General features: G+C 33.6%; 1 protein-coding gene across 4 annotated transcripts in view; it reads left to right on the forward strand.

Moving 5' to 3' along the window:
- The window catches only part of LOC106883430 (vang-like protein 2-B), a 45,483-nt gene that overhangs the window by 7,934 nt on the left and 10,933 nt on the right, over nt 1–26,616 (forward strand). For 2 of the 4 annotated variants that reach the window (XM_089338047.1, XM_014934438.3), the window contains exon 2: nt 16,512–16,548. The gene's annotated coding sequence lies outside the window, so the exon portion shown is untranslated. Of the gene's footprint in view, nt 1–7,798; nt 7,944–8,037; nt 8,469–16,511; nt 16,549–26,616 lie in introns of those variants that run through there. The other 2 variants (XM_014934439.3, XM_052974997.2) reach the window with 2 other exon arrangements.

Raw genomic sequence — 26,616 nt, forward strand, 5'->3', positions numbered from 1 at the left:
GTTCAGCGAGAGAGATTGATAAAATAAATACCAGACTTTGAAAAAAGAAAAAATTTAAGTACTGAGATCATTTTGTTCAACTAAACCTTGAAGGCAGTGCCCCAGCATGGCCACAATCCAATGATTGAATCAAGTAAACAATAAAGAAAATTTTTCTGATTTTGGAATTGTCATTTCTTTTAAAAATAACAACAGTACTTAAATTTAATTCCTCCAGCTAAATCACAAAACTGTGCTGAAATGTTGCTTCATATCCTATTAATATACAGACAGTTTTTCTTTGTTTTCTCTAGTCTACTGTTCTTGGCATGAAAAAAAAAATAGGTGTCTCATGCTGCTTTTCCAGTTTTATCATAAAACTCTGAATCTGCAGTCTTATCATCTAAATCAGAGGGAATCTTCTGTGAATTTTTTTTTTTTTTTTTCCTAATGTAGAGCTAAAAAAATGCCTTCTGAAAAATCTCTGGTTCCGCCCATTGAAATTAAAAACTGAAAATTTGAAAGATTGACTAATTTCATATTTCTCTTCTGCCCCCCCCTTTTCTTTTTGTTTTGTAACATTACAAGTAATGTTATTACAATGTATCCATCTTTTCTCTTATATTCTACACTTTCAACCAACTCTTTTTCCAATTCTTGACAGTCGGCTTGCTTTTCCTTTAGAAATTATTTATTTACTTAAGAGATTATTTACTGCTTGGCATTTTCTACAGTTGGGCTTTGTCCTTTGTTCTTTTCTCGTAGTTTAACCCTTTAGCATTCAGATTACTGTCAAATGTAATGCTTATTTATTCACATTATTTTGAATTAATCAGGCATTATCTTGTTTGTAGCTTCAAGATTTGCATTATGTAATTGCTTATTTTTAGAATGACATTTTAAGGTAGATGGTAGAGGCTGAATTTGGTCAGTTTGAACATAAAACAAGTAGAATATTTGGCTGATTGAAATGCTAAATGGTTAATATTACTCCTAACAACATCAACTTCTTTAGACAAATGTTCTTTTCAGCAAAACAACTTGAATCTGCACAATCTTATCAATTTAAACTCAAGTCTAAGTTATGCACTATAAGCAACACACACACATGCACACAGAGCTACTACCCTGAAAGACCTTCATCGAATTGACAAATGCTGAGTATTAGAGGTTTACTCCTTAGTACTTCTCCAGCAGTTGTCTCACTCGGAGGATAGCATAAGCAGTACTACCTCTTAGCACAAAACCAAACTGTATCTCATCTAAGTTAATTCTGTCCCTAATTGTACTATATCTCTTTCTGTAACTTTTATAATTTGGTCCAACAATTTGATGTTTCTGTAATTTCTGCTCTCTAATGAATCTCGTTTGCCCTTGTAGCAGTTGGCAATGATACTATATTACTTCAGTCTTTGGATATGACACCTTCCTTTACTACCTGAATGTGCTGGATGCTTTGTTGGGAGATCACCAACACTAGTGAGGTTGTCAAGTAACCTGAAGACAAAGTAAAGACCCACAACTAAGTGGGTTTGTAGTAGAGAGGGTGGTAGCATTACTCTAAGTATGATAGAGGGACAGGCACAGGTATCTTACTATAGGGGAGATACATGGCTACTCCACATTGTATAAGCGTGGGAGAAGCTGGTAAAGATGGTGGTGAGGTGTCAGAGTGTACTCTCAGACATGAACTTGGGTATGAGAGAATATGGACAAAGAATCACGAAATGTGGGTAGATGAGTTCATTAGAGCATATAGTAAGTATTTCTCTTGTGACGGATTAAACACACAACAGAAAATAGTGAGGAGTGAATTCAGAGTAAGAGCTAGGGACAAAAGGCAGTTTAGCGAAAGATATTGAGGTTTGAAGAGCAAAGTTATAGGAAGAGACATAGACTTTATAATGTAAGACGACAACTGGAAGTTCATATGAGTTAATGGTGAGGTGTTTACTGAGACGAGTATAGAGGTGAATGTAAGTAAATGGAACTAGGGTGGGGGGGGTCAACGATGAATATCAGTGTGGGGGGAGGAGGGGGAAGACTAGGAGAGGCTCAGGAAATAGGAGGTGATAAGTGTAAATACAGGAAGGGATGAGAACAGCTGTGTAACAAACTTGTGGATAGATCACAGAAAATATGTAGGTGGTGTGCTGGGGTGGGGGGGAGTGAGAGTTGGGAGAGGGTGAACAAAAGACAGATGTACGGTGACATAAAAGCAATAGGAGTAAAAATATTGGGCTGGTTTCATATTCTGTTCTCATTCAGGCAAATGTATTTTGTGATATGGAAAATATATTTTGGCAAATTACATGCCCAAATGTTTCTGCTTCCATAACTGTTAAACTGTTAGTTTTCAGATGTCAATTATTCTCCTCTAAACTGTCTTGGATGTTATATTAACTTTGGAAATGGCCTTTTATCTTTTACTTGTTTTGGTCGTTGCACTGCAGTCATGCTGAGACCATGCCTTGAAGGGTTTGGTTGAATAAATTGACCCCAGTAGTTATTCTTAAACCTGATGCTTATTCTATCAGCCTCTATTGCCAAAGCACTAAGTTACATAGATGTAAACAAACCAGCACCAGTTGTCAAGTGGTGGCGAGGAACAAGCACAACACAAAGACACACTCACACACATATATATATATGAATCTGGTCGGTGCCAGTGCTGCCTGACTGGCTCCCGTGCCGGTGGCACGTATAAAGCACCATTCGAGCGTGGTCGTTGCCGGTGGCACAGCTTACCAACCACATGGTTCCGGGTTCAGTCCCACTGCGTGGCACCTTGGGCAAGTGTCTTATACTATAGCCTTGGGCCGACCAAATCCTTGTGAGTGGATTTGGTAGATGGAAACGGAAAGAAGCCCATTGTATATATATATATATATATACACACACACACACACACACATATATATATGCATGTGTGTGTGCCCCAACATCACTTGACAACCAATGCTGGTGTGTTTATGTCCCCGTAACTTAACGGTTCGGCAAAAGAGACCGATAGAATAAGTACTAGGCTTACAAAGAATAAGTCCTGGGGTTGATTTGCTCGACTAAAGGTGGTGCTCCAGCATGGCCGCAGTCAAAATGACTGAAACAAGTAAAAGAGTACACTCTTGGAGTGGTTGGCGTTAGGAAGAGCATCCAGCTGTAGAAACCTTGCCAAATCAGTATGGCGCCTGGTGCAGCCTTCTGGCTTGCCAGTCCTCAGTCAAACCATGGAAAGTGGATGTTAAATGATGATGATATATACAGGCTTTGGGTCAGTTTGGAGCTATAGTAGAAAACACTTGCCCAAGTTTTGCTGTGCAGTGGGACTGAACCAAAAGTCACATGTTTGAGAAGCAAATTTTTCCCATTAAACCTGCACCTATGTTGGAACAAATTTTTTTGTTTTCTTTACCTTGAAAATCAAAGGAGAGTAACTGCATTTAAGGCAGATTGAAAACATGTCACTTCTGTTTGACTCTGTATGGCAAAGACAGCAAGACATTTAATGTTGTGCAGCAATGTCTAGATTTATTAATGCAATTACCTTTCTACTGCTGTCTATGTGATTGATTCCATAAGGTTGCTATAGTTTTGTTCTGGAATGTTGTAACAATGGTTAGACATTTAGTGACAAGCTGTAAATAGGTTGGAGCAGGCAGGTTACTATCAACTGTGTTTCTCACACGTCTAAATGGTTTTGCAATTTTGATGTATGTTAGTGTTTTGACCTACATCAACCCTCATCAAATAAATCTACGATGTAAAGCTTTCCAGCAGTTCTCAATCAGAACCCATATGATCCCTGAGGGTCCATATACAATTTTTTTTGTTAAAATTAATTGGCAATAAATTGGTTGTACTTCTACAATACACAAAATATTTTAGCAATTTTTTTTTTTTACAATTCATAATATTTAATTATAAAAAGGATCTTTTTAAACATTGAATGGCTATGAGGATCCAGCAGAGTGAAATAAAGTATCAGAGCGATCCATAGGCCAAAAATGGTTGAGAACCAGTGATCTAGAACATTTGTGAGGTTTTTTTGTTTTGTCAAAGGAACTGAAATTTTTTATACTGTAGAAGCTTCAGCAACATACTACAAGTTAAGGTATATCTGATTTTTATGATTCCTTTTGCAAGTATATTTTAGAAAAATCATGTATAAATTATAAATGTGACTATTGATTTTTGGATAATGAGTTTCTTATTGGACAATGAAGAAATAACTGAAATTCATTTTAGATTTTGTTGTTCTTTATTTCACCCTTTTGTTACCATATTTCTATTGAGATACAGTCATTTTCTCAATTAGTTTTGAAAATATTAAAAAAATTTTCTAGTGGTAGCAGTGCAACGGCAGCAAAAGACTGGCATATCTAGTTTTAAGGGTTAGTCAGTACCATCAATCCTGGCACTTGTCATTGTACTTTTATTGACCCAGATAGATTAAAGGCAAAGTTGGTTTCAGCAGGATTTGAACTGAGGTCATTTTTGCATGATAATAATGATTCTTTCTAATTTTAGCAGAATGCCGGCAGTTTTGAGGGGAGGGTGAAGCTATTTATGTTGACCTCAGTGCTGAACTGGTTTTTATTGACCCTGAAAGGATGAAAAGCAAAATCAACCTCAGCAGAATTTGAACTCAGAACATGATGAGTCAGAAGAAATACCACCAAGTATTTTGTTTGATGTTCTAACAATTATGCCAGCTTGCTGCCTTAATAATAATAATAATAATAATAATAATAATAATAATAATAATAATAATAATAATAATAATAATAATAATAATAATAATAATAATAATAATAATAATAATAATAATAATAATAATAATAATAATAATAATAATAATAATAATAATAATAATAATAATAATAATAATAATAATAATAATAATAATAATAATAATAATAATAATAATAATAATAATAATAATAATAATAATAATAATAATAATAATAATAATAATAATAATAATAATAATAATAATAATAATAATAATAATAATAATAATAATAATAATAATAATAATAATAATAATAATAATAATAATAATAATAATAATAATAATAATAATAATAATAATAATAATAATAATAATAATAATAATAATAATAATAATAATAATAATAATAATAATAATAATAATAATAATAATAATAATAATAATAATAATAATAATAATAATAATAATAATAATAATAATAATAATAATAATAATAATAATAATAATAATAATAATAATAATAATAATAATAATAATAATTATTTATGATTTAAGTACAAGGCCAGTAATTTTTAGGTGAAGGGGTTAGTCATTAACACCAATCCCCAGTACTAGACTGGCAGTTTATAACCCCTGAGGGATGAAAGGCAATGTTGGCCTCAGCAAGAATTGAAATAAGAATGTAAAGAACCGGAAGATGTACAGCAAGGCTTTTTTGTTTTCCAATGCTCTAATAATAATAAACAAAAAACAAGGATTATAGGAGGCATACTATGAAGTTAAAACCACACCTTTGTGAAATCCTGCTAAGGAAGTCCCTTGGGATAAATAAAAACCATCTTCTTCAATGTCTGGGAAAAGTTCTTTCAAACTAGAACAGGGTTATTGAGTTATACACACTGTAATGTGTTATATAGGACGTTACTATTTATAGAGTATTAGGAATTATTTCTTACAGATGTTTGCATCAGTTGGGTTAATTTACAATTTGTGATATTTCTATTTCATTTTTTTTTTTTAATGTCATTGAATATTTTTTTGGTGAGTAGGTATAGAGCATCAAACTATTTATTACTGTTGTATGTATTTTATGGTTATATTGATTAGTAAGTCTTTTGTAATTATGATTAATCCTTTGATTGTATCTTAGCAAAATTAATTAGTTTTGTGCATGCATAAAGACTACAGTTCAATATAATATAATATAATATAATATACATTGCATGTGAAAAATAAAGGACTTCTCAAAGAATGTTTGATTCACTGTGCTTGTATGAATCTAAATGATGCTCAGTTTTTAGATAAACTAGGTATGTTGTGTCATGTAAACTTGTGACAATACATAGATTCCCAATTGAATGTTGGTAGTTAGATAATCAATCCACACAAAGGAATAAGTTAATGTTGAGGGAGTATTAAAAAAAAACTTAATAGAAACAACTATGCAATGAAAAAAAAAAAAGCACATGAATCACTTGTTAATTTTTAATTATTTTGGCAAGTATGGGAGATAACTCAAGTTATTTTTTGGTGTTATTATGACCTCATCAGAGAAACATAGATATGTAGCAGCCACTATAACTCAAAAAACGCATGTGAAAAACGGGGATAAAGAATCATCCCTTATCATTTATCTTTTACTTGTTTCAGTCAACAGACTGCAGCCATGCTGGGGCACCACTTTGAAGAATTTTTAGTTGAATGAATCAATCCCAGTATGCATATTTTTTAATGCCTGGTATTTATTCTATCAGTCTCTTGCTGAACTGCTAAGTTACAGGGACATGAACACACCAATATGTGTGAGACGTGGTGGTGGAGAACAAACAGAAAGACACACACATATATAGATGTATATATAGGCTTCTTTCAGTTTCCATCACCAAATCCACTCACAAGGCTTTGGTCAGCCTGAGGTTATAGTAGAAGACACTTGCGCAAGGTGTCATGCAGTGGGACTGAACCCAGAACCATGTAGTTGGGAAGCAAGCTTCTTACCATACAGCCATGTCTATGCCTATATCCTAACAGTTTGAAAACTTTGAAGTTATGAAGTAATATATCTTGTTCATTATTTCACCACTCACTTAACAACATACATTATTTTTGAAACTAAACTATTTCTTGTATTTACTTAAGTTTATTTTGAAATATTTTACATAGCTATCTCATTTTAGGTCTCACTCATGTTCAGTTCACATATTCAAAGCATTTTGTTTTCTTAAAAAGTTGGTTATACATGTTCAGTATATATCAAACATATTATTAGCTTTGAATAACAAAAATGTGTGTGTGTGTGTGAGTGAGTGCGTTTGCCTGTCTTTCTTTTCCTTTTTCTGTTTCTTTTTTCCTGTCTGTCGCTTTTTTTCTTTCTTTCTTTTTGTCATACATACTGCTTGAGTATAAAGAGAAGTTTAATAATTAGGCTAAATGTGTACCCGGGTTGCCATTATACTTATTTGTGTGTGTGTGTGTGTGTGTGTGTGTATATATATATATATATATATATATATATACATATTGGCAACCCAGGTAAAATTTATATGCATACACATACGTATGTATGTATTTATATGTATGAATACATGTATGCATATATATATGTATGTGTGCTTGTTTATATATATATGTATATATAAGTATGAATACATGTATATATATGTATGAATACATGTATATATATGTATGAATACATGTGTGTATATATATATATGTATGGATACATAGTGAGAATTTACAAAAAAACGAAAGACGAAGACGTGTGTGTAAACAACAAACATGTATTAGTTTAACACTCAGGTAGTGAGAAAGTCTTTTACGTTTCGAGCCTAGGCTCATCGACAGAAAGGAATACATTATCTGATTTTGTAAAATCAGATAATGTGTTTGTCTTGAGAGTTGAATTTTTGCATTTTGTAGAGCAATTTTCTTTACTGAGAAACAAGAACATTAGTCTCTCTTTTTTTCTTTTTTTTTTTTGCATTCATTTTCATTTATTTTTATTTTTATTTTTTATTTGTTTATTTTTTCAAATTACATTCATGTGACTAACCTACATAGAATTGTACGGTTTAAGTGATTGGACAAGGTCAGAGAGTGAAAAAAATTTTCTTCAACAACAAATAGACATGGCCTCTGTTAGTGTCTAGGCAAATGCAAAGTTTGGTATCAGGAAGGGCATCTTTTTGTTTAAAGAAAAAAAAAAAAAACTGGCTCAATAAGTTTCATCTGTGTAAGTATCTATATGTTTCTGAATGTGTATATGCATATATATGTGTGTGTGTGTGTGTGTGTATAATGTGAAGTGGTTATGAATATGTATGTGCGTGTGTGTGTATAGTGTGAAGTGGTTAGGGTACTGAATTCATGATTACAAGATCATAGTTTTAATTTCCACATTGATAGTGTGTTGTGTTCTTGAGCAAAACGCTTCATTTCACATTATTCCAGTTCACTCAGCTGGCTGATGTTCCATTCGGTGTGGTTAATGTTGGCCTACCTGTGTAGTCAGTGGGGTGACATAATTCAAAAGCTACAACAGTACAAGGAAGCACATTTGATATCCTGATCGATGAAGTAATGTATGAAATGAGTATATGTATGAAATGAGTATATACATAGACATGTATACATCCATGTGTATCCTCATCATCATTTTTAACATCAACTTTTCCAAGGGACAAATGGTGTTTATTGATTCAATTTTCTACAGCTGAATGCTTTTCCAGCTGTTCACCCTCACCTATTTCCAAGTAAGGTATGTGTGTATATGCTTGTATATGTATGTATCATCATCATCACCTTTTTTTACTATTTTCCCATGCTTGGAAAGGTTGGAACAAGTCCTCTCCAAGACAGCATCCTGCCACTTGTTGCATTCCTTTGTCATCCTCTTTGTTAAAAGTTCAGTTTCCTAAGATTAGCCTTCACCACTTCTGCATGTTTTCCTTGGTCTTCTATGTGAATGTCCTGGTGCTTCTTCGACCTATCTGACCTAAATTAAAACCTTCCATCAAAATGTCATGTTAATTTATGTTTGAGACATGTTAATAATGGCAAAATTATCCTACTAACATCCACATTATTTTCAAAATTAATATAAACTAGTGGGACCCATGAATATTTAATGGAATTAATGGTAAACCTATTGGGTTATTTCTTTAATCTTTATCCAAAAACCTGAAAGTGAAGCCAGTGTTGTACCTTTATCAAAAAGTCACTCATCTGCTAATCATTGAAAAGCGAAGGAAATTGAAACACGGTGATTACTTAATGTACTTTATTTATATACTTTATGCACAATTTTATAGACTTAATACACAGGAATCATAGAAAAAAAAACATTACATTTTAAAATTTACATGGTCACAATTTCATACCTAGAAAACCATAATTTTTATAGTAAAAAAAATTATTTTAGATGTAAAATATAGGGGCACTGTCTTGAAGATTTAAGTAGAAGAAATCAACCCCAGTATTTATTTTTTAAAGTCTGATATTTGTTCTGTTGGTCTCTTTTGCTGAATTGCTAAGTTACAAGGGTGTAAACCAACCAGAAACAGTTAAGTGTGTGTTTGAGACAAAAACACACACACACACAATGGATTTCCACTGTTTCCATTTACCATATTCACCCACAAGGCATTGGTCAACCCAAGGCCATAGCTGAAAACACATGCCCAAGGTGCTATGCAGTAGAACTGAACCTGAAACCACATGGTTGCAAAACTAGCTTCTTAGCTACACAGTTACACCTGTGCCATTTGCGTATTTTTAACATGTTCACAAAGAATAAATTGCTTTTATGATGTGTTTTCTGCTCTGTCATAATGAATTTTTTATTGCAATTAATTTCTTTTACTGATTATATCATTACAATGTAATTTCACCTGTAAATAAAAATAGTGTATGTAGCGACACTGATTATGATTATCAACAGTACGGGCTGAGAGAAGGTACCTGAGGGGAGTGTTCTGCATACTAAATATACCGTAGTCTCACATATGTAATATAGTAATATCATAAATTGACTACATACGGTAGTCTCCACATATGTAATATAGTAAGGTGTAAAAACTAGATATTATCTTTGCAACAAGGCAGCAAAAAAAAAACTTGCCCTGGGAGTGTTTATAGTTTAAAAACAACAAGCAAGATAGCTCCTATTTTATCTGTCAATATCAGCCCTATTGTGATATATATATATATATATATATATATACATATATATGTGTGTGTGTTCTGTTATTTTTGAGACTAAGTCGACGAATTGCACACAGGTACAAAGTGATAATGTATGTATATGTATTATTATATTATGAATCATTGTATTCATATTATTAATATTTATGTTCATGAAATATATTTATGTCGTAATGAATCGGTTGTAAGTACAGAATTAAAAATGCCATCATAAATTCCAGTCTTTATACGTATATGTACATGTGCGTGTATATATGTATATATATATGTATGCAGATATGCATACATACAGACACACATAGAGAGAGAGAGAGAAAGAGAAAGAAAGATGTTTCATCATAGGGAGGATTTCATAACTACCTGATAGGCTAGGTGATTAGTACTTTGCTAAGAACAGGTGGGGGTTGGTGTAAGGAAGGACATCCAATTATAGAAAATTCTGCCTCAACAAAGTTTCAATTGATCCATACAAGTGTGGAAAGGTAGATATTAAAGTGATGATAGCCATCTGTTGTGTATGTATGTGTGTATATATATATATATATATATATATATATATATATAATACAAATAATTTGAGTATATGCGTATATACGTACATGTATGTACATACCTACATCTACATGTATATATAGATGCATATCTGGGTACAGGATGTTGCAAAAAAAAAGTGGACAAAATGATAAACAGAGTACAGAAAACACACAAGCCTCATAGAGAACATTTCCTTCATCAGCTGCCACCATTCTAAAACTAAGCGTTTCGAAGAGTTATATATATAAAATCATGCCAGCATGGCTGGTATGTGCAGTTGAGAAACTTAGTTCACAACCTTGTGATTGGGGGCTTCAATCTCACTGCACCATGAGTAATTATTTTCTACTATAGCCCTGAGCTAGCTAATGCCTTGTATGTGATTTGGAAGTTGTTTATATATGTGTGCGTGCATGTGTGTCAAATCTAGACATATGTGTCTGTATGTGTATAAAAATATTCATATATTTTTCTGTATTTTAAATATGTTTTTCATTATCATTTTAAGATATATACAATTAACTTAGTGTCATTATTGAAGGTATAGATACAACATGTGTGTGTGTGTGGTTTTTGGATAAAGTGTTTAAAAGTATATATAAAGATGTTGAATGTGTTTCATATTAAAAACTAGAGAATCTGTGTTGTAATATAATAATGACTAATTGAATAATTATCAATGCATTACAGATTAATTTTTTTTTCTTTTGTTTCAATTTTATCTATATGTAACATAGCATTATATTCTATCTATCCCAACATGATAATTAGTTGACTGAACGTTTCATTGTTTTTTTATGAATATTTCATCCATCTGTTAATCGTTATGTGCCATATTGATTTTTGAAAGCGGGGTGTGATATGTGTCTGTGTGAAAATATAGCATTGACTCTTAGATGGCAGCGTAGAATATGTTTGGATGTTTTCTGTAAACATATCAAATGTCAGCTATTATATTATATGTTGCAAAATAAAAGCAAACCATCTCGGTTTTTAATAGGTTTTTGCAAAAATAAAATTAAAAAATAAAAATAAATTCTCATATTTATTGATAAATTGCTTAATGTAATTACCTCAATTATTTTCATCTTATTTTTTAAACTAAAATTACTTTCAATGCATAATTTGGAATGAATATTAACATGGGTTTTTCTTTCCAATATCATTGTTTGCCGTAATTTTATATATAGTTTTAATACTTGTAATATTTATGAATATATACATGTTCAGGTGTGCACATACACATTTTCTTTTAGTGGTTTCACTCACTGACTAGCCATGCTGGCACACTGCCTACAACGGTTTTTAGTTGATTATAGCAACACTAGTATATATTTCATTACTTATTTTATGGTTCTATATTCTACAGATTACCGAAGTTGCCATTTAAATTCAGCACTATTTTTGTTCTTAGCTGGCAGTGTTGTGTAAAACACACACACATAGCATTAAAAGAAAATATAAATGGGGTAGGTTTATGATCAGAATTATTAGTTTGACACACGAAAAAGTGGAAAGAATTTATTCTCATGTTTTAGATATTATCCTTCTTTGGAATGTAGATGGAGAGCGGAAAGATGAGGACAAAATATAAAAGAAAAAAAGTCCAGGCAAAGCGCCAAATTTGATGGCATAAAAGACGCACCCCAATTTCAGCATCACATATTCAGGGGCAAAAAATGTTTTTAGTGCTTAAAACTTATGAGAGGCCCAACTTCACATATCAGATTTAATATGATTTTTTTGAAACTTTTTCTTTAGTCTTTTTTTTAATAAAATTTTTTTTTTTTTTTTTTGTAAAAAGTGCATCTTATATGCATTGCCTTTGTGCTTTCTGGTAGCCAGCTCTTCATAGTCTTTTAGTATCCTCCCATCTGGCATCTGGAGTGTGTGGTCCAACCAGCAAAGTTGTCATTATTGAAGTAGGCAGAAGAGGTTGAGTATTTGGGCAAGAGTCAGAACCTTATTAGTGATTTGGTCAGTTCACAATTTATCCAGTATGCATCACAGGCTGCAGAGGTGGAAGGAATTGAGACATTATTCTTCTGTAGATTAGTGGTTCCAGGTCTTAATGACTTGAAGCAGTTTGCTAATGACACAAGCTCTATAAACTGCAACTTTGGTGTACATTATTAGCTTATTGTTCTCCCAGATTTTAGGCAGAATTTGTCTGTGATGATGAAGCCAAAGCATGTGAACTCAAGAACCACTTCCAGTTTATAATTGTTGATAGTAATGGCAGAGAATAAACAGTTCCTTGGCTCGACACTTTTGTCTTCTTCATGCTGATGGTCAAGTTGAAGTCTTGAGCAGAACATAGTCAAGGCGGTGAGCTGGTAGAAACATTAGCACGCCGGGTGAAATGTTTAGCGGTATTACTTGTCCTATGTTTTCTGGGTTTTTTTTTTTTTCATCTTGTCCTCTGCAAAAGTATGTCTGGCCACAATGAAATATTACCTTGCTGGGAAACAGGTGAGGGTTAATGACAAGAAGAGCATCCAGCCATAGAAAATCTACCTCAATAAACTCAATCCAGCCTATGCAGGCATTAAAATGGTGATGATGATAGTGCAGCTGGGTTTATCTCAATACAGTAATGAGCTTTACTTGGGATTGCTTCAAACTCCATTCATGCTCCATTTCTTCCCAAAAGCCCAAGTGCTGTGCAATTCTATGGAGAGTGGTGCCTTATTAAATGGTGTCTTGCATTGAGTTAGAGACTTTCATTAGAAATACTGCGAAACTAGTGATTCACTTATTGTAAGCTTGTTGCCAACAATGGCTATTGTTTGCAAATCGCAAAAATAGAATAAATGAAAATTAAATAAAATAATAAATAGTAACCTTTTACTGAAAGTAGGGTGGGGTAGGGTAGGGTGAGGAAACAACTTTTTAATGAATTGCAAACAACTTTGTATTGAAATAATTCAGTTCGGCATCTGTTAATCACCAGACATTGAAAATATTAATGGTGACAGAATAATAAACGTCAATTTGTATATTTCCCATTTGGAAAGAATCAATTTGGAAATAGATAAATTGGAATTTGTTGAAAAATGGCAGGAAAGAAAATCTGACAGATTTGAAATTTTCTTTTTTTTGATTAGTAAAAATTTTCCTTTTTTTATTTTTTTTCTGTTAAGAAAGTTTAATGCAGTTTTTTTTTTTTTTTTTGGTTTCTTTTTTAGATAATTTTTTTTAAAAATTTGATGTTGAAGAGACTAAATCAACTTAAGTAGAATTTAAACTCTGTATAATGATGCTACCATTAAGCTATCATTTCTCCATCAAATCTAAAATGTTAGGTTGTTCTGATGAGCAGAATAAATTGGAACATTTGTATATATAATTACAGAGCTTTGTTAGAGGAAAAATTTAGTAATATTGTTTAATACTATGGTTGAACACTTTACATTATATAAAAAAGAAATCACCCATTTGATTGCTTATAATTAATAAATGATCGACTTGAAAGAATTCTTTCTGAAGTGAAATTATTTCATTATTTTTATTTGCCAATATTAAATTAGTCCTTTGGCTAATTTTTATATTTATATCTAAAATGATTATTCTAATAACTATCTTTGCTACTTTTTTTTTAATCCTTCATTCAAATACAACATGTAATTTTCAAGATTATATATGTTGAAAGTAGAATAGAATTTTTTGTGAATAATGAACATATGTGTGCATGTAGGCACATACATAATTCATCTGTTATTTAAAAATGCAGAATACTCAATGTACACATCATGGCTTAACATCTGTTTTCCATGCTGGCATAGGTTGGATAGTTTGACAGGATCCGGTGAGCCACAGGGCCGCTTCATGCTTTGGCATGGTTTCTATGGCTGAATGTCCTTCCTAATGCCAACCACTTTACAGTGTGTACTTTATTTTTTATATACCACTGACATTAATAAGGTTGCCAAATAACTTGTAAGACTGGAAAGGAAAAGCTCCCCCAACTAAGTGGAGGAAGTATTTGAGATGGGTAAGAGATGGTTTTATGCCAGGGACAAGCAGAAGTGCCTTGCTCTACAGGAGATATGTAGCATTACATAAGGGTGTAAGTAGCTGAGAAGGTAAGATGGTAGTAATGGAGTACCAGAGCAAGCCTTCAAGGACCAAGAGATGATACAGACAGGGGATCAGGCTGAGGACAAAAGGTTTTGTGGGAATCAAGGCACTCATCAGTGAGTTGAAAGATGGTCAAATATTGCCATATAACAGAAGTGTGTTGGTGTATGTTTGCATGTACCCTTGTTTTGACATCATGTGATAGTTTTAAACAAGCATCACTGTCATACAAGCAGTGTTGTTCATTTCCAAGTATGTTGCTTAGTTGTTAGGGTATTCAGCTTGTGATTGTAAGGACGGGAGCTTGATTATTGGCAGTGCATTGTGTCCTTCAGCAAGACACTTTATTTCACGTTGCTACAGTCCACTCAGCTGGTAAAGATGTAAAGTGCATGTATTTCAAAGGGCCAGCCATGTCACACTCTGTCATACTGAATCTCCCTGGGAACTACCATAGTTTAACATGTATAAGGAACCCTTTTTTTGTTAAAAATTAGGTTAAAAAAAATATTGTCACTGTGGTTTGAAAGATATGTTTTTACAAATGCTAATTAATACATTCACAGCAGTGCATCAGCCCTCTCAATACTTGAATCCAAGTTACACTTGAAACTAGAGCTTGCTGTATTTAGCTGTCAAAATGTGGGAGAATTATCTAGAAGCTACAACAAAGGCTATGTAGACTAGCAAAGTACAAGCTTTCAAAAGCTGCATTCAGAAACATCTCTTAACACTCTCATTGTTGGAAATATGATCCAGCAACACTATTGTTTATAAATGTATGCATGAAAAATGTAACAACGATTTACCAGTATAGAATCATGACTACATTATGCTGGTTGAGGTTTTAAGTCCAGAAAATTCTTCTGTTTTTAAACAGCACTTAATCCTGTACAGAATGCAAATACATTCTATACTAACCCTTTGCCCATGTTGTGTATCATATGTGGTACACAGAACAGATTTCCATGATAATGTGATAAATATTCTCAGTTTTTTTTTTCAGTTCAGAGTAACTTGGGATTTACAAAAAGAAAGCTTCATATTATTCAGAATGCAACAAAACAAACATGGATGTTCAGGACAAACTTAGGAAAATGCTTTGGATAGACAAATAGAGTATTCGCTATTCTGAACTGATTCTACTTTGGTTACTAATAACAAATTTTTACCCAACCTACCAACTACTTGCAACACCAGTAATTTGTCAATCACAATTTTTCTGTCAGTAGAAGTGAAATTTGTCTAAGTATACTGATGATGTGCAAACATGCAGAAGTCCAGATTTAGCAATTCCACTGCTATTGCCGGACACTTTTTGTTGGCTATTGATATGCTTGTGTGCTTTTAAGCACTATATGTCTACACGAGATGTTTTCTCAAGATGAATGCCACAATGTTGTGACCTTCTACTCTATATCCATGTTAAGTAAGATATATAGAATGCAATTCTGATTTAATACCACATCCATCACTAATAACAAGTTCTTTTTATTTTTTCTTTCTTTCTTTTTTTTAAAACATATAACAGACATTAAGGACAAATAACATGACCACTATAAAAACTTGAAACTGATTTACAGCTTTTGTTTCCCAGGCATTTTTATTTATTTAGGACCTGTTAAGACATGCTCACAGCTTCTTTTAATACTGTTAAGTTTGTTCAACAAAACATTGATTAATTGCTTCTTTTTTGTCTTCTTTGTCATACTCTTAAGTTTCGCATTATTTACCTATAGATATGTTAATAATAGGAAATTGGAACTCATTGATATAAGCTCCAACTAAACCAGAAAATCTCTTGTTGTTCTCTTAAGTTTTCTTTGTGATTTGTATTGCCATATAGCAAAACCTCATGAACTGGAGTATCTTTCAATAACTTTACAGTTCTTATTAAATCCTCTAAATCTGAGATTTTATTAAATCTCTTTATCTTATGCTTTAAACTAATTCTAAATAATTTTTTTTCTTTTCATATTTGCAGATGTGCAATGGGAGAAATACAGGTGCAGTCATATAAAGTAAGTACTTTCAAGATTTGTAAGGTCTTTTTATGACATTTTATGAATGCACATAGAGATATACAACAAAGAAAAATTTTGCACATACACAAACACATACTTGAGATACAGCAAGCAATTATACAGTACACAATTGTAGATGTGTACATGTCATTGCAAGCAATAATGTATTGTTGAATTGGTAACTTTTGCACATATACTATAATAATAATAATAATAATAATAACCATTTTCATTTAACGTCCAGTTTTCCATGTTTGCATGGATCAGATTAACCAGACATATTTTCACAGAAGATTGGGAACAAAAGATACTTCTTGCGCAACATTTGCATTCGTTTACAACTATCACATGATGTCAATGCAAAAAAGACTGTGTGAGACACACACACATGATGAGCTTCTTCCAGTTTTGATCCACCAAATCCACTCACAAGGCTTTGGTCGGCTCGAGGCTTTAGTAGAAGGCACTTTCCTAAGGTGCCACTCAGTTGGACTGAATCCAAGACCATATTGTTGGAAAGCAAGCTTCTCAACCACACAGCCACACCTGTGCCTAAATCAGGGGATGCATACCGCTGAAAATTTCCGCTATATAAATACATGTAGATGGACATGAAATAATGTTCTTTTGCGAATAGCTACGCTTGTAAATTAAGCTGTATGTATGTACGTACGTGCACGTGTGCGCACGCATACACACACTTTATTTGTGGGTTAACAAGGCTACCATTGGTTTCATACTGAGAATTCTTGGCAGTTATCAAGCCTGCCACATGGGATGGAGACAGATACCAACATTCCATGTGGTAGGCTTGATAATTGCTGAGCATTCTCTGCATGAAACCTATAGTAGCCTTGTTGATCCACAAATAAAGAATATTTATTCACCAATGTGGTGTTGCACTCATTCTCACTGTTTCGGTCCTCATTCTCTCTCTCTCTCTCTTTCTCTATCTCTCTCTTTCTCTATCTCTCTCTCTCTCTCCCTCCCTCTCTCTCTCTCTCTCTCTCTCTCTCTCTCTCTCTCTCTCTCTCTCTCTCTCCATGTACCTCCCCTACAGCAAGACACCTGTTTCTGTCTCTCTGTCACACTCTAACCTTTCATCATTTGGCACAAGATCACCTCCTCCAGTGCCCCCTCCCCTCTTAAAGGATCTTTGTCTTGCAAGTTACTTGGTGACCCTGTCAGTGCTGGTGCCACATAAAAAGCATCCAGTCCATACTGTAAAGTGGTTGGCAGCAGCAGCAGGTGGTGGTGGTGGTGGTGCTGCTGCTGCTAAAAACTGACTACCATGAACGATAGCCAGTTATGATGTTTATTTTTTTTGTAGATATTGGGAGATAGAATTGGACAAATAAATATATTAATAGCACAAAGATGATTCTGCAGAAATGATTATATATATATATATATATATATATATATATATATATATATATATATATATGTGCGTGTGTATTATTAGTACACTATCTTTCCATATAGCAATAACGTAAGAAGTCTTCTTATCAATCAAAAAATCAATCTCCCACAACTTAAAACTTTTGTTTGCCTCAGGTATACTATTCTCAAATGGATATCTTTAATGACAGAAAAATATACTTGAGTTATATCTTGCAACAAAAGCAAATGTTTGTTTATTAACTGTGTACTTGGAGTTATTGCTATATCTTTGAATAAATCAAATCTGTTTGGTTGATTTGTCATTTATAAATGTTCATAATTGCTATATATATTGTATATGTGTGCTATGTTTTATATATATATTTCTTTATGTGTGTGTTATGTTATATATATGTATGTGTGTATATACATATATATATATATATATATATATATATGTATATAATATGTATGTATTATATGTATATATGTATGTATTATATGTATGTATTATATATATATATATATATATATATATATATATATATATATATATATGTTATGTTTTATATATGTGTGTGTACTTCGTATTACTGTTAGTGAATCTCTTGGTCCCAAAAGTTATTCTATATACTTTTCTAAATTCTTGTTTCCTGTTAATCCAAGTAAACATAACTCTTCCCTCCAGCTTCTGAAAAAAAACAATCTTTTATAGATCTTTCCACTAAATTAAGCACTAGTACTTGTATCTCTCAATATAATGCATTGTTTTTTTTCTTCTCTTTCCCCCCCCCCTCCTTTTATATCAATGAAATGATTGTCTTGAGAGTATGGTTAGGAATAAAGAAATTCTAGATCAGCCTCATATAGGTTAATATTTTACATCTACCATTGTGTGTACATGTGTATGTGTTCACACACACACACACACACACACACACACACACACATATATATAACCAAGGAGAATGGAATAAGTCCTATTATTTAACACCTAAATGAAATTATGTATGTGTGTACATGTATTATATGTATGTGTGTACATGTATTATATGTGTGTGTGTGTGTATATATATATGTATGTATGTGTGTATGTATAAAGATACAGTTATGCATTTTTAGTGTACTTAGTTGGTGTGCAGTGAATTTTCCAGCCTTCTTTTTGCTTTTATTCACTAAAACACTCTTAAATAGCTCTATATAGTTTCATAACTAATCCTCCAACCAATTAGATGTTATATTTCACACTATTCTGAGTAATAATTATGAAGATGGAAAAAAAGGCAAAAATACATCTTCGGTAGTTTCATAGTTATTTCAATTTGTATTTGTTTATTGGATTCGGTCATGGGTTGTAGCCATGCTGCAGCATTTTGTGTAAAGTTGATCATATTGCTCTCCCCCTCCACACACACACACACACACACACACACACACACACACACACACACACACACACTGATATTCATTTTATCAACCTGTGAAAGGCATAGTGTGTGTGTGTGTTTGTGTAATTAATAGAGCAACAGAAGCAGTATTAATACCAAAATGCAATCTTTATAGGCACAGGAGTGGCTGTGTGGTAAGTGGCTTGCTCACCAACCACATGGTTCCGGGTTCAGTCTCACTGCGTGGCACCTTGGGCAAGTGTCTTCTACTGTAGCCTCGGGCCGACCAAAGCCTTGTGAGTGGATTTGGTAGACAGAAACTGAAAGAAGCCCGTCGTATATATATATATATATATATATATATATATATATATATATATATATATATATATATATATATATATGTGTGTGTGTGTGTGTGTCTGTCTGTTTGTCCCCCCACTATCACTTGACGACCGATGCTGGTGTGTTTACGTTCTCGTAACTTAGCAGTTCGGCAAAAAGAGACCGATAGAATAAGTACTAGGCTTACAAAAGAATAAGTCCTGGGGTCGATTTTCTCGACTAAAGGCGGTACTCCAGCATGGCCGCAGTCAAATGACTGAAACAAGTAAAAGAGTCTTGTCCAGCTTAACACAGATGTTTTGTTAAAAGACGTGATACTGGTGGTGTTTACCCAGAGAGAACCTCTCGTTTATACAAGTCCATATGAGAGGTTCTTTCTAGGTAAATAATGCAGTATTTGGTGTTCTAACAAAGCATCCCATTTAAGTTGGAGATAAAGAATGCTTTATGCATATATGTATACAATAATCCCTCGCCATATCTTAGTTTATTATTTAAGCTTTTGTCAATTCCTCGGTGGTGGTGTTTTGGATTTATAATAAAATAAATATATGCAAATTATAAAAATGATATAAAAAATATACAATACAGTACTGTTTCTACTTTGCTGGTTTTAACTCATGTGATAGTCAAGGGATCACTGTATATCTATATGTAAATATATATGTATGAGAATGTGTAAATATGTATGTATGTAAACATGCAAAAATATATATATACATGTGTATTTGTAAATATACATGTATATGTATGTGTAAATGTATGTGTATGCATATATGGAAAAATACATGCATGTGTATATGGAAATATACATGCATGTGTATAAATGGAAATATACGTGCATGGGTATATATGTAAATATACGTGCATGGGTATATATGTAAATATACGTGCATGTGTATATATGTAAATATACATGTATGTGTATATGGAAATATACATGCATGTGTATATATGTAAATATACGTGCATGTGTACATGTGTAAATATACATGTATGTGTATATGGAAATATACATGTGTGTGTGTGTATCTATGGTTGTATATGTATGTGTGTGTATGTATGTGTATAGTGAGGGGAAGAGAGAGGTTGGGGATGCACTAGGATAATTAAGACAGTCCCGGACAACACATGACATTTACGTCTTCCTACGCACACAAGTCAAGGCTGGTAGATGCACTAAAGAAGAAAAAAACTGGTTTTATGGCCTTCCTCAATACTACCCTTGATAACAAATGACAGCAACCTTATTATCGCAACAGGCAAAGGTGTTACTGGAGATAACACTTGGTTTCTGAAGTGTACACAGAGACTAGGGATATGATGTGAAGAATAATGTGGTGGTGGTGGGGGGAATCAAACTTCCTAGAGTTCTGTGATTCAAATGAGTTGACTGTTTGCAACACTAACAAGAAACCAGCCACTCAATCACCAACCAATTATGCAGACATACACACAAACCAGGTATTACTCTTTGTTCTCCAAGAAACAAGATAGGAACATGGTTGTAAAAGCTAAGTGTTTACTTGGTGAATAATGTACTACTTGTGATAGTAACTTGACATGAACTAGTGATAGTAAGAGCTGGATAGATCCAGATGTACAAGAGAATCAGGAGAAAGGGGATGTGGAAGCTGGAAGAGTCCTTGAATAGTTATACATATAACAAGAAGGAGGAGGAAATAGAGACCTGTAACATAGAAGACAAGGCAACTGGGAGTTTCTATGAGACAACCTGTTGAGGGTTACAGCTAGATCTGGGGCTGACACAAGAGTTCAAACCAGGCAGAAGATGGCAGTGGTATATACACACACACACACACACACACACACACACACACACACACACACACAGAATGCTAAGTGATGCTCCTGGAAAGACCAGATGAATGGGACAGTAATGATCTATATTAAATCGCTAAAAGAGAAGCTAGACATCAGATATATGTAACAAGGAGGTGGATGTTTGCCAATGTTTTGAAACATTAAGATTAGAGACATGAGGTGAACTGGATTTTAAGACACTGTACCACAGAGAACCCTAACATTTTAGGGAGAGGTACTTGATTTGACTGATTATCAAAAGACAGTCATGGAAGTTCTATTATGAGAAGTAGGTGGATAAGGAGAATGCATGGGAGAGGGCCTACCCTACTGAGGGGCTAGGTGCCAAAGTTGGCAGCAGTAGAGTTACAAGCCTGATTAAGGATGTGAAAGCATAGTTTTATTACCCCTACCATGAAACCATATTTTCTTTTCATACTGCAAATTACAAATATCTTCACATCTGCACACATACATACATATTTCCCTATATTAATACAAAAACCTCCCCCTCTCTTTCTCTCTCTCTCACTCTCTCTCTCTCTCTCTCTCTCTCTCTCTCTCTCTCTCTCTCTCTATATATATATATATATATATATATATATATATATATATATATATATATATATAGGAAAATGAAAAATAATAATAAGGCAGAATGCTAAACTGTAAGCATATTTTAATAAAGATTTCTAACCGGCTTTCATTGCGAAGCAAATTTTCAAGAAGAGGGAGAATGAAAATGTTTTTTACAAAGAAGTACAAAATGAAGAAAATAATATATAAAAAAATAAATATACCAATACATTATATTGTCTTTGAGCTTTTGAAGTTCTATGGTAATCCATGTATATAATGGTTGGAGAAATAAGGATGCATGAGAATTGAGAGTTGTGTTAAGTTTTAAAAAAGGGTTAAAAGTTTGTGTTAAGCAGGAAGTGTGGTGTCAAAACAGGAAGTGTGTGTAAGGGGAGACAAATGTTTTTAGTTGGAGTTATGAACATAACTCCAACTAAAAACATTTATCTCCCCTTACACACACTTCCTGTTTTGACACCACACTTCCTGCTTAACACAAACTTTTAACCCTTTTTTAAAACTTAACACAACTCTCAATTCTCATGCATCCTTATTTCTCCAACCATTATATACATGGATTACCATTGAACTTCAAAAGCTCAAAGACAATATAATGTATTGGTATATTTATTTTTTTATATATTATTTTTTTTATATATTATTTTCTTCATTTTGTACTTCTTTGTAAAAAACATTTTCATTCTCCCTCTTCTTGAAAATTTTATGGACCAGTGTGAAACCCAAGTTGGCAACGTGTATTCTGACCAACCATATGTAAATAACTGATTTATATTTTGTCTCTAGTAATGAGTATTCTTTCTTCCATTTGATAAATATAACATGCACACCCATTTTAATTCATATCTTTAAATATGCACATGCATCATAGGTATAAACAATCATCATCGTTTTTAGCATCCACCTATCCATGCTTGCATGGGTTAGATGGAGATTATTGAGGCAGATTTTCTGCAGTCAGAAGCCCTTTATGATGTCAGCACTCACCTCTTTCCAAGCAAGGTAATATTTACCCATGGCTAGACATTTTCTTGCAGAATATTGGGAACGAATGACACTGCTTGTATAACAGTGACACTCATTTACACCAGTCATGTCAAGATAAGGGGACACAAACACACACACACCCATGTATGACAGATTTCTTTCAGTTGTCTACCAAATCCATTTACAAGGCTTTGGTCAACCTGAGGCTTTAGCTGAAAACACTTATCCAAGGTACCATGCAGTGGAACTGAACCCCAAACCATATTGTTGGGAAGCAAACAGCTACAACTGAGCCTAAACAGTATCATGTTCAGTTAAATTCATGTGTCATATTTTTTTTACATTGTTCTCTGTTTCTCTTTAAATTTTTCTGTGCTGCCAAGATAATTTGGTATTTTAATGATATACTTTGCTAAACTATTTTTTGTGAGAAAATGTAACAATTATGTCAAAGCTATATTTACAGGAAGAAATATGGTGACAACTATAATTCATTATTAATTAGTTTTATGCCACATATCAGACTTGTTCGGCCAGGCAGTAGACAATATTTATTTTAAAATGTTATTAATCTATGTATTATTTTTTGAATGATTCAAAGATTGTCATCATTATCATTATAACATTCATTTTTTTTATGCGTGTATGGGTCAAGCTTAATCTGCGGTTCAGATTTAGATTTATTTAGGAGTAGGTGTTGGCGTTGTTGTGTGGTTAACAAATTTGCTTCCCCGCCATACAGTTTTGGGTTCAGTCCCACTGCATGGCACCTTGGGCAAGTGTCTTCTACTATAACTCAAGTTAATCAAAACCTTGTGAAAGGATTTGTTGATGGAAACTGAAAGACAACTGCCTAGTGTGTGTGTGTATGTGCCATGTAAAAAGTATCTGTGCTGGTGTCACATAAAAAGCACCTGTACTGGTGCCATGTAAAATGCACCTGTGCCAGTGCCATGTAAAAAGCACCCAGTATACTCTGTGAAGTGGTTAGCATTAGGAAGGGTACCCAGCTGCAGAAGCCATGCCAAAACAGATAATTGGAGCCTGGTGCAGCTCCCTGGCTGGCCAGCTCCTGTCAAACCACCCAACCTGTGCCTCCACAGAACGGTGGATATTTTTGTTTCTTTGTCATGCCATTGCATTAGTGCTATAAATAAACGTCATTCATTTCCAAAATACCGTGAAAACATGTCTGGCTACAAGGAAATATTACCTTGCTTGGAAACAGGTAAAGATTAGTGACAGGAAGGGCATCCAGCTGTAGAAAGTCAGCCTTAGTAAATTCCATCTGACCCATGGAAAAGTGGATGCCAAAACAAAGGTGGTGATAATGATGTAATTGTTAAATAGTTAAAAAAAAAAAAATTATACCCAACATTAGGTTAGACCTATGGTCTATCAGTCCTGAAGTTCCCTTGGCTTTTTAGGCAGCTCCACCAACCATTATTGTCTTGCCAACTTTACTTCAGTTACTCATTTTTGCTGAGTGAACTAAAGCTATGTGAAATGAAGTGTTTTCCTCAAGAACACCAGACATTGCTCAGTCCTGGAATTGAAACTACAAGCTTACAATCATGAGTCCAACACCCTAACCACTAAGCCATGTGCCTCCACTGTTAAATAGTTCACATATTTAACTGCGACTTTGCAGTTATTCTAAGTTTATTGCTTGCTTGCTTGTAATTTAGTATAGTTCCACATCACACCATTCAGGAGTCACTTCAATTAATGACTTGACTTTTTGCTCTTACTCTATGCTCTCATACCATGAAGGCGCATAGCTAAGTGGTTAGGGTATTCAGCACATGATCCTAAAGTCATGAGTTTGATACCTAGCAGCATGTTGCGTCCTTGAGCAAGACCCTTTATTTCACATTGCTCCAGTCCACTCAGCTGGCAAAAATGAGTTGTACTTATCATTCAAAAGGGCCAGACTTGTCACAAACTGTGTCAGACTGAATCTCCCTGAGAACTACGTTAAAGATATGTTTTTTTATGGAGTGCTCAGCCACTTGCATGTTAATTTCACAAGCTGGCTGTTCTGTTGATTGGATCAGCTGGAACCCATGTGTCATAACCAACAGTGTACCAGTAACTCTCATATCTTTGTTTTCTTGACTTGTTTATTAGTACAGTTTCTGCATATACACCTACAGTATTTATACTATGAATGTTTTTCTTGTTTCCTATAGAGAATAAACAGAGTTCATTAAGCTTTATTGCTAAGTTTAAATTTAAAATGCTGTATATTAAATATTTTGCAAGTTGTAGATATAGAGTTCCAAAGTGTTTAACATTAAGAAATTTGAAAATCTGCATGGAAAAGAGGTGTATTAAATGGTGCGTCTGCAAATAATTACTAAAAAAACTAATTATTATAGTAAGCACAGAGAAGCTGGGAGAATGCAGCTTGAATATCATAACTCTAATCAGTTAGTTGAGTGATATCAGATTAGAAAACACGAAAATCAGAAGGCTTTAAGCCCTGCAATACATGAGAGGACAACCTTCACGAATCTGAGCTAATCCTTGAAATTTACTACTTGTGTAATATATCTCCATTGGGAAAACTAAGATAGATTAGATAAGTTAGGAGAAAATTATGTTATAAAAGATAAAGTAGAAACACTCTGTTCTGAAAGTCTAAAACTTAGTTGTTGTTTTTTTTGGGGGGGGTTTTTGTGTGTGTAGTTATTTACAGCACGTTTTGGGGGGTTTTTTGTTTTTGTTTTTTTGTAACATGTAGATTCTTCCTTAAGCTTTTTTTTTTTATCTTATCGCTCTAAGGTATTAAGGAGTGAGAGGAGGAATACATTCAGTCTCCTTTTAGGAAGTGCTCTTATTACATTTTCCTCTGTTGTAAACTGGAGTATGTAAATTAAGTTGGGCTGGTGGTTTGAGATTTGACCAAACCCCCAGATAAATGAAAGATCGCTTACATATGCACACTACAGGGGATGTTTCCTTGAAAATTGTTCTTGTGGGTCTGTCTAGAGTCAGTACAATCAAGTGACATATTTCAGTTCTTAAAGGTCTCTCAGGGTCTAACTGGAATACTTTTCATTGTATGTATTATGGATGTTTCTATAGGATCTGTTATTTTACCTGGGGATCAGGTTTTTATACATGTATTTATCTTTCTTTTGTCTGTTGTCTTTTACTTGTTTCAGTCATTGGACTGTGGTCATGTTGGAGCATCATCTTGAACGCTTTTTTAATCAAATAAATCAACCTTAGTACTTGCGGTTTTTTTTCTTCTTTTCTTTTTGTGGTACTTATTGTATCAGTCTCATTTGCTGGACTGCCAAGTTGTGGGGGTGAGATGTGGTGGTGACAAAGCCCTGACCACACACACACACATCACACAAACAATGGGCTTCCACACAGTTTCCATCTACCAATGTCACTCACAAAGCATTGGTCAGCCCTGGGCTATAGTAGAAGACACTTAACCAAGGTGCTGCACTGTGGGGCTCATAAGGACATTGGCAGTTGTCCAGGTTCCTCTTGTAACAATTCAGTTCATTATTTTAAGTTCAAT

The sequence above is a fragment of the Octopus bimaculoides genome, chromosome 20 (genome assembly GCF_046866305.1).
Source record: "Octopus bimaculoides isolate indiv1 chromosome 20, ASM4686630v1, whole genome shotgun sequence".
Taxonomy (NCBI): Eukaryota; Metazoa; Mollusca; class Cephalopoda; order Octopoda; family Octopodidae; genus Octopus; species Octopus bimaculoides.